We start from the raw sequence: 10246 nt of genomic DNA on the forward strand, positions 1-10246 counted from the left end.
GGGGCCGTCTCTTTCTCTCTCTCTCTAAGTTAGAGGGGTATCAACATTGGACAGTTGCGCCCTAATGCACTCCACCTTTTAGCCGCTGTTAAAGGGATATCCGTGCTGGATGAAGGCCTCTCTCCCCGTGGCGCGTCAGTTAAGGGGGTTGTTTGACCATACTTCACCGCGCCGGTCACTGCGAGCTGTCGAAGCAAATCACGCACCACCGATGCCCATAGCCGAGGCCAGGAATCTAACTCAGGTGGCTGGGTTCACGGCACAGTGCGTTGTGGACGCCACGGTGGCTAGGAGATGTTAACTACCTCGCCTGGTATACAGGAGGTCGTGGGTTCGAACCCACCCCTGATGTCTGTATATTTGGAGTTTGCGTGTTTCTCTCTCCCTCACCATCATCACGATGGCTAGGAGATGTTAACTACCTCGCCTGGTACACAGGAGGTCGTGGGTTCGAACCCACCCCTGATGGCTGTATATTTGGAGTTTGCGTGTCTCTCTCTCTCACCATCATCACGATGGCTAGGAGATGTTAACTACCTCGCCTGGTACACAGGAGGTCGTGGGTTCGAACCCACCCCTGATGTCTGTATATTTAGAGTTTGCGTGTCTCTCTCTCTCTCACCATCATCACGATGGCTAGGAGATGTTAACTACCTCGCCTGGTACACAGGAGGTCGTGGGTTCGAACCCACCCCTGATGTCTGTATATTTGGAGTTTGCGTGTCTCTCTCTCTCTCACCATCATCACGATGGCTAGGATATGTTAACTACCTCGCCTGGTACACAGGAGGTCGTGGGTTCGAACCCACCCCTGATGTCTATATTTGGAGTTTGCGTGTCTCTCTCTCACCATCATCACGATGGCTAGGAGATGTTAACTACCTCGCCTGGTATACACGAGGTCGTGGGTTCGAATCCGACACCGTGGTCGAGTGGATGTTTGCTCCGGGTTCTCGGGGGTTTTTTCCTCCTCCGCATTTAGAATCAAGGTCACGCGTTTCAGAGTGTTTGGCTGCTGTACTTTTTTTTCCACACGATAAGCCGCCAAATTCGCTGAGCTATCAATTGTGGCCAGGCCGCTTCTGAAAAAGAGCTTGACAGCTAGGTGAGCCTTCGTTGATAGAATAAAACACAAATATTTTGATGTAAAACTTTCGTGACTGCAGGGATTCATATTCTTGGTTCTTTCGGTAAATTCTAGATTTGAAGCTTTCGTGACTGTAAGGATTCATATTCTTAGTTTTTTTCGGTAAAGACACGTAGGTAAAAAATTAAAATTAATAAAAGTAAAATAAAAATAAAAATCACGACGTTTCGGAGGCAACACAAGCTTCCGTCTTCAGGTGGAACCGTCACTTGATACAGCTATCGTGCTGTGACGGTTCCACCTGAAGACGGAAGCTTGTGTTGCCTCCGAAACGTCGTGATTTTATTTTATTTTTATTTTACTTTTATTAATTTTAATGTTTTACCTACGTGACTCTTTCGGTAAAGTCACTTTTTCAAATTTTCGTGCTGTGGATTTCACACCTGATGATGATTGCTTGTGTTGCAGTCGAAACGTCATGAGAATTTAATAGGTTTATTAGTTTATTATTTTATTATTTCCCTTCTACGTGACTTTACCGAAAGAACCAAGAATTTGAAACAAAAATAGTTGAGTTTTACCAGCAGCATCGTCATTGGTCATGGTCTATCCACTGCGTGGGTGGAGACCTCCACCCACGCAGTCGCAATCAATTCCCTTCTGCCTGGAGGATGTTTTTTGCACGATTCCATATCGCTGCGATGCTGACGAGCGCTCAGCTCACCTCACACGGTTGCCGGGAAAAGGGGTCAAAAGAACAATTACTCCCTTCCAAGCGTCCAGCAACAAATAGCCACGTTGGAAGATGTTTAAGCATTGATAAGCGTTGATACGTTTCCTGAATTGAGCATAGGGGCTTGTAATGACTCTGCCGGTGGCGGTGATGTCTGGCGCGTTTCTCTCCCTCCTTTGACTTCCATTCCGTCGCCAGTCTCTTTGCACCGTGATGTGCCCTGTGAAAGGTCCCACTTTTTGTTTCATTTTTTTAGCAGTCAATCTTTCTTCGTTAGTAACGACGGGCAGAGTTCCGCAATGAATGGGACCGTCTGTGTTTGTCGATGCGCTCTCAACTGCAACGTGCAGTGGCTTCCTGAGACGCCGAGTGGGAGATTTGAAGTTTTCTTCTCCCGCGACAGATCCTCAGTGCAAGGGCCAAATCGCAACTCGTTACGCGCAAAGCGCTCCCCACAACAAATGCACCCACGTAGACCGTCGGCCGATCTCGTCTCGGAGCAAAAAACCATCATCACGCGAACTCCCGCAAACGCTCCACATTTTTCCACCACCACCATCGCCGCACTTTCGATGAGCACGGTTGGCTACGTACGGTGTAAAAGAAGTTCAACGTGCATATATCGACACACACACATAAACACATCGCTAACACCCGCCAGGGACGGACGCGGGATACGTGGACAAAGCAATTGGTGGCAGGGCAGTTGCCGTCCTACCACGCAGAGTAATTTTATTTGACTTAAAACTTCCTTCCCACTTATACGGGAGGAAATACTAAAAATAAATTAACAAATATATGAGAGGGCCGTCTTGGGGATTTTGTGTTTGGTGAGCATGGATTTGAAGTATGCCAACTTGCCAGAGTACATATCATGGGATTATTCCTTTTCTTCTTCTTTTCCGTGTACACATTTAATAATTATAATATTATGTTAAATTCCGATTTAAAGCTTTCCTGACTGCAGGGATTCATCTTCTTGGTTCTTTCGGTAAAGGCACGTAGAAGGGAAATAATAAAATAATAAAAAATATCAAAATAACTATTCTACACGTGCAGCTACTACACGTGCAGCTACTACACGTGCATCTACTACACGTGCAGCTACTACACGTGCGGCTACTTTTATTACTGGGATAATTGCGGCACTGGCTACCAGTCCACACTTTGCCCTCCTGCATCCTGCTGGTGGCGAGCCGGGCAGGGTACGGGGCACCTCCTGGATGATGCGCACGGGGAAGGGAGCTCCTCGCAACGTTTGTCGCTTGTGCGGTCACTGCGTGGCCCACCAACCCTCGCTGCTGCTGGATCTACCGCAGGCAAGAGACACGCAGCATCGCAGCCGCCACCGCTCGCGATATGTAAAAGACAAAGGCGCGGGCCTGCAATTTCCTCGCTCGTGCCGCTGCTGGTGGAAGGTCTTCCGTGCCCGCCCGTGCCTGTAACGGGGGGTGGGGGAGGCTATGGAACCAGCGAGCTGAGTTCGATTCCCATCCACGGCCAACATCTGAACCAATCCTGGGTAGCCCCCCCCCCTTCACCTTCCGTCAACTGACCTGCACCGACCAACGTGGGGAAGTATGGTCAAACAACTGGATGAAGCTTTCCTTCATCCACTAGTAGATATAGAAAGGGGCTGTAAGTACATGTACAGAGCAGAATGGATATAGAACGGGGACGTTTGAATTCGCGTGAGACGGAGACGGGGCTGTCCGGAGTAACACTCAAAGGTCCGCACAGATGCATTCAAGAATCTACTGCTGCATTGCCAATCTCGCACCTGATTTGCTCACAAGTGACGAATCACATTTATCGCTCTATTTAAGAACGACACAGGAGGAGGATTTCACCAACAATCTGGCTGTCATCTGATGATGCTAGTTGTAGTTACTGGCGAAACGTCGTGGTGGAATTGTAAATGTTGCGTGCTTACTCGCCAACACACCGGTGTGCTGTACTAGTATACTACACTATACACTACACTATACACTACACTATACACTACACTATGCATTATATTACTATACACAACACGATACACTACACTATATACTACACTATACACTACACTACTATACACAATACACTACATTATACACTAGTGCTGTCCTAGTATACTACACTACACACTAGTGCTGTACTAGTAACGAATTGGCCACGTTCTGTTTACGTGACAAACCTTAACTAATTGGCTGCGTCGGGTGGTGGCGGGTTTAACGACACATTCATATTTTCTCGATCTAACCCAAAAACAACCTCTTATGGAATGGCAATGTCCGTACACTTGTTCTAAAAAACCGAAGCGCTTGGATAATTCCGTCTCACTCATGGCATGTGCTCAGTGACTGATGTTCCGTGACCCGTATCAGGTCACGAGAACCGGACGAACTGGCCTGTCGACTTGGTGATGGAATGAGACCCAACTTATGTTTGTTTATGGGCAGGATGTACAGTGACCCCACACTGCCCTCTGCTGGAGACTGGGGTTAACCGCAGATTGTGTTAGAAGTTCGGAAGTTTATTTTTCCCCGAGTACACGGACTCCTCTGTTAACGAACGAGTTAGGTTCCAGAGGTCCGTTCCAAAGTCGATTTGTTCGTAAGTCCAACTTTACTCCTGTCGATACCAAACACGTTGCTTGGCATGTCCACTAAACACGGGGAATGGCTCTAAAAGTTGTATAATCTCCTGTACATGTAGATGCCACTGGTCCTTCACGTTCTGCAGATGTAGATGCCACTGGTTCTTCACGTTCTGCAGATGTAGATGCCACTGGTTCTTCACGTTCTGCAGATGTAGATGCCACTGGTTCTTCATGTTCTGCAGATGTAGATGCCACTGGTCCTTCACGTTCTGCAGATGTAGATGCCACTGGTTCTTCACGTTCTGCAGATGTAGATGCCACTGGTTCTTCATGTTCTGCAGATGTAGATGCCACTGGTCCTTCACGTTCTGCAGATGTAGATGCCACTGGTTCTTCACGTTCTGCAGATGTAGATGCCACTGGTTCTTCATGTTCTGCAGATGTAGATGCCACTGGTTCTTTACGTTCTGCAGATGTAGATGCCACTGGTTCTTCACGTTCTGCAGATGTAGATGCCACTGGTCCTTCACGTTCTGCAGATGTAGATGCCACTGGTTCTTCACGTTCTGTAGATGCCACTGGTTCTTCACGTTCTGCAGATGTAGATGCCACTGGTCCTTCACGTTCTGCAGATGTAGATGCCACTGGTTCTTCACGTTCTGTAGATGCCACTGGTTCTTCACGTTCTGCAGATGTAGATGCCACTGGTCCTTCACGTTCTGCAGATGTAGATGCCACTGGTTCTTCACGTTCTGTAGATGCCACTGGTTCTTCACGTTCTGCAGATGTAGATGCCACTGGTTCTTCACGTTCTGCAGATGTAGATGCTACTGGTTCTTCACGTTCTGCAGATGTAGATGCCACTGGTCCTTCACGTTCTGCAGATGTAGATGCCACTGGTTCTTCACGTTCTGCAGATGTAGATGCCACTGGTTCTTCATGTTCTGCAGATGTAGATGCCACTGGTTCTTCACGTTCTGCAGATGTAGATGCCACTGGTTCTTCACGTTCTGCAGATGTAGATGCCACTGGTCCTTCACGTTCTGCAGATGTAGATGCCACTGGTTCTTCACGTTCTGTAGATGCCACTGGTTCTTCACGTTCTGCAGATGTAGATGCCACTGGTCCTTCACGTTCTGCAGATGTAGATGCCACTGGTTCTTCACGTTCTGTAGATGCCACTGGTTCTTCACGTTCTGCAGATGTAGATGCCACTGGTTCTTCACGTTCTGCAGATGTAGATGCTACTGGTTCTTCACGTTCTGCAGATGTAGATGCCACTGGTCCTTCACGTTCTGCAGATGTAGATGCCACTGGTTCTTCATGTTCTGCAGATGTAGATGCCACTGGTTCTTCATGTTCTGTAGATGTAGATGCCACTGGTTGTTCATATTCTACAGATGTAGATGCCACTCGTTCTTCACGTTCTGCAGATATAGATGCCACTGGTCCTTCACGTTCTGCAGATGTAGATGCCACTGGTTCTTCATATTCTACAGATGTAGATGCCACTCGTTCTTCACGTTCTGCAGATGTAGATGCCACTGGTTCTTCACGTTCTGCAGATGTAGATGCCACCACCCCCATCTATTATGCGGCGGTATGAACTTAGGGGCCGTCCATAAATGACGTCACGCACCTAGGGGAGGGGGGGGGGGGGTCAGACATTTGTGACGATGTGTGACGGGGGGGGTGGGGGTTTGAGAAATGTGACGTCACATCAAAATGCGCAACTTTAAATAAATATAGACAACACGTTATACTTAATTAAATAGACTTTTTAATAAATGTTTCTTCTACAACATCAGAGTGCAGCGCCACATTAAATACGCACTACAATGACAATAGTTTAAAGCGATTTGAAGCATTTTTTTTTTTTTGGGGGGGGGGGGGCAGAGCTTTGTGACGTCATATTTGACGGGGGGGGTCTGACTTTTTGCGACGCTGTGTGACTAAGGGCGGAGGGGGTCAAAAATCGTCCAAATTCGCGTGACGTCATTTATGGACGGCCCCTTACGACTGTTGCTCCGAACAGGCAACTTGACATACGGACAGGTTTGTTCGTCACTCTACTGCAAAGCCCATTGAGCTAAGACGCCGGTTTTCCAGGGCGCGACTTGACTGGTAGACAACATCACATTGTGTGTGTACGTAGCCTTCCCTTCGCGACCAAACACGATTCACGATTAGCGATGTCCGAAGCGCTGCCGGACCTCCCCTGTAGTAGGTCGATTCTTCGTACCTAAATGTGTACCTGATGCAGCGTGTAACCACCACCACCATCATCATCATCATCACCACCATCAACACCACGACCAGGGAGAGAGAGATATTCGTTGACTTTTATTTCACCAGAACAGGCTACCAGCGGGGATTTCCAGACAAGGGTCAACCAAAGGGGTCAACAAATATCACGAACCTCTTGTCCATCACCAGCGAAGAAGCCGACTCCGTCTATCCGGGGGTTTTGCGTCCTTACAGTTGCGGCCAACTTTCGGCGATCACCAGATCACCATCCCGCAGGTTCGCTCGCCGTGCAACCGTCTCTCCATCTCGGCGTGCGCCACCGCCGAGTAAACTTCGGTGCATCACATCGGCCCCCTTCCGCAAGGCGGTTGGCCAAATCGCGCGCCGACGGCTCGCCGACAACTCCAGACGGCCACTGTGGCATGTGTCACGACCGCCAGCCATCTCTCGCCTTTGCGAACCTGTTCGTCGTGCCACGAACGTAGGGATTACAAAGGGCAAAATGACCACAGGGTCATGGAAGACGACGACTCGTTCACCAAGAACACTGCGTGGGCCTCCACAAGATACATGTGTAGAGATGTGCCGACGGACGTACTCGGAGACGGAGGTAAGTTAAGGGCTTTCGCCAGGGTTTATTTAAGCTGTTACAATATTACACAGCAGGGTACACAACTCCCAGGGGCTAGGGGGGTCCTACTCTGAGTTGCGGGTCCCTGCCGGCTAGCTCCAGTCTCTCTCTCTCGTGTCGGATCGTGGACTCTGCCGACTCCACCGACCGCCGGAGAGAGAAGCACCTCTACGGCTACCACCGGCTTCTCCCCAGACTCCCTATTCGATCCCTCTCTCTCTACCCACTGGTTCCCTCTTCACCCTGCTTACTCTACCCGTTCCCACAGTGACCCCGCTTACGTCACGGGGTATCCCTTGAGTACCCTAGGAGACGTGACGTCATCGCACTGAACGGCACACCTGACGTCACGTCCCCATTTTACTCCTCTACACGTGTACGGGAGGCGACGGTTCGCGCAATGGGCCTTATTCACGGCACGTATAAATTTTGTGAGTGCCACAGTGCCATTGGCAAACGCGTTGAGAATTGTTGTTGTTGTTATTATTTGTGCTTGTGCAACACTGCCAACGCAGCAGTATCACCACCACTAAAGTAATTTACAGGAATATTACGGATAGGCGAAATTTGTACTCTAGTGGTAGTGCCTTACGCCGACGATCTCTACTTCTAAGGCGGCCTCGCAGCGTTCCGGAAAGTATCGAGTAACAAATGAAGGTCTGGCCTGTACACTAACAAAACATCGATGAGCACGCTAGGCTACGTACGGTGCGAAAGAAGTTCAACATACAGTACGTACAGTCGAGCTTGTTGCACCAACAATGCAGTTCCTATGATCACTGTTTCATTGCTTTTATGGCTTTATTTTGGTGATTTTCGAAAAGTTTTTAGGTTTGGCCATGTTTGTTTGTTGTAGTACGGAGTTAGACTGATGGCCGTAATCTAAGTTGTCTTGTGGTTGTTGTTGTTGTTTGACTTGCATCCCACTGGGATTTTTGCACACAGCGTTGGTGTACAGTGCTTTTTCTGCAATATTTTGCTGTCAATTCTTGGATTTTCTGTTTGCACATAGTCACATATTCACTTTAAGATGTTTTCTTGTTCATGTTTTTGTTTTCTGTTTGTTGCGGTTGCACCAGATTCAAGAGCCGAATGGCTCACAGGGCTACACCTAATACATGAACTTGAATTTTAACCAACAATCCCTCGTCGGGGAACTTCCCTCGGCGCTTGTTTTCAATGTGAAAGCCAAAAAAAAGTCAGGACATTGAAGGATCCCGGCGAGAACGAGGCGATCGCGCAGCTCACTTCGACACGAGGGTCAATCAAGGAGGTAAAGGCGCGGCCCTGCAAGTGCCTGCTCGCGGCACTGCTGGCGGAAGGTTCTCGACTAATAGGGTGGTTCGGCTCCAGAGAGCTTTCTCGAAAGCAGTGGTTCCTTATTAACATTTACGCCCTTTTGATTATCAATAGTTTAAAACTAAAAGTTTAATTTTCGATTTAAAGCTTTCGTGACTGCAGGGATTCATCGTCTTGGTTCTTTCGGTAAAGTCACGTAGAATGGAAATAATAAAATTAAAACATAAGAAAATAATTAATAAAATAATTCTCACGACGTTTCGGCCACAACGCAAGCAGCCGTCCTCAGGTGAAAAACAGGTCTGTCGAGAAGACAGCGTCTGGGGTGAGTCATTCAGACTCTGTCTTCTCGACAGACCTGTTCTTCACCTGAGGGCGGCTGCTTGCGTTGTGGCCGAAACGTCGTGAGAATTATTTTATTATGTTTTATTTTTATTATTTTATTATTTCCATTCTACGTGACTTTACCGAAAGAACCAAGAACATAAAAGTTTAATGTTAACAAAAACGTAGGCGGGTTTGATTAAACGAAGTCGTTGTTCTCTTAAAGCTTTCGTGACTGCAGGAATTCATATTCTTTGGGTCTTTCGGTCACGTCGTAGTTTTTGGGGATTTTTTTTAACCCATCGACGCGACTTTGCCGAAAGACCCAAATACTCTGAAGTAGTAGTTGTAACTCTTTGGTTCTTTGGGTAAAGTCACGTAGAAAGAAAATAAATTGAATAATAGAATACGACGTTTCGATTGCAACACAAGCAGTCGTCATCAGGTAGAACTAAATTTGAGGGAGAGACAAAACACAGACACGGAGACACACAGACGGACACACAAGCAGAGAGAGAGACAACACAGAGACACACAGAGAGAGACATACGACACAGAGACACACAGACAGACAAAGAGACAGAGAGAGACACACAACATAGACACACAGACAGACACACAAGCAGAGAGAGACAACACAGAGACACACAGAGAGAGACATACGACACAGAGACACACAGACAGACAAAGAGACAGAGAGAGACACACAACATAGACACACAGACGGACACACAAGCAGAGAGAGACAACACAGAGGCACACAGAGAGAGACATACGACACAGAGACACACAGACAGACAAAGAGACAGAGAGAGACACACAACATAGACACACAGACAGACACACAAGCAGAGAGAGACAACATAGAGACAGACACACAGAAAGACACACAACATAGACACAGAGACACAGAGAGAGACACACAACATAGACACACAGACAGACACACAAACAGAGAGAGACAACACACAGACACACAGAGAGACACACAACATAGACACACAGACAGATACACAAGCAGATAGAGACACAGAGAGAGAGACACAACACAGACACACAGAGACACAACATAGACACACAGACAGACACAGAGACACAGAGAGAGAGAGACACACAACATAGACACACAGAGTGTGTCTATGTTGTGTGTTGCAATTGAAACGTCGTATTCTATTTCATTTATTGTTCTTTCTACGTGACTTTTCCTGCAGTGACGAAAGCTTCAAATCAAGTTTTAGTAGTCGTAACTCAAGTGCCCCGTGCTAAATTTGTGTTTTCGATGATGTGACTTTCCAAACATAGAATCTGGCCACGTCTCGCTGCCCCCCAGAAAGGACATCT

The sequence above is a fragment of the Lampetra fluviatilis genome, chromosome 38 (genome assembly GCF_964198595.1).
Source record: "Lampetra fluviatilis chromosome 38, kcLamFluv1.1, whole genome shotgun sequence".
NCBI lineage: Eukaryota > Metazoa > Chordata > Hyperoartia > Petromyzontiformes > Petromyzontidae > Lampetra > Lampetra fluviatilis.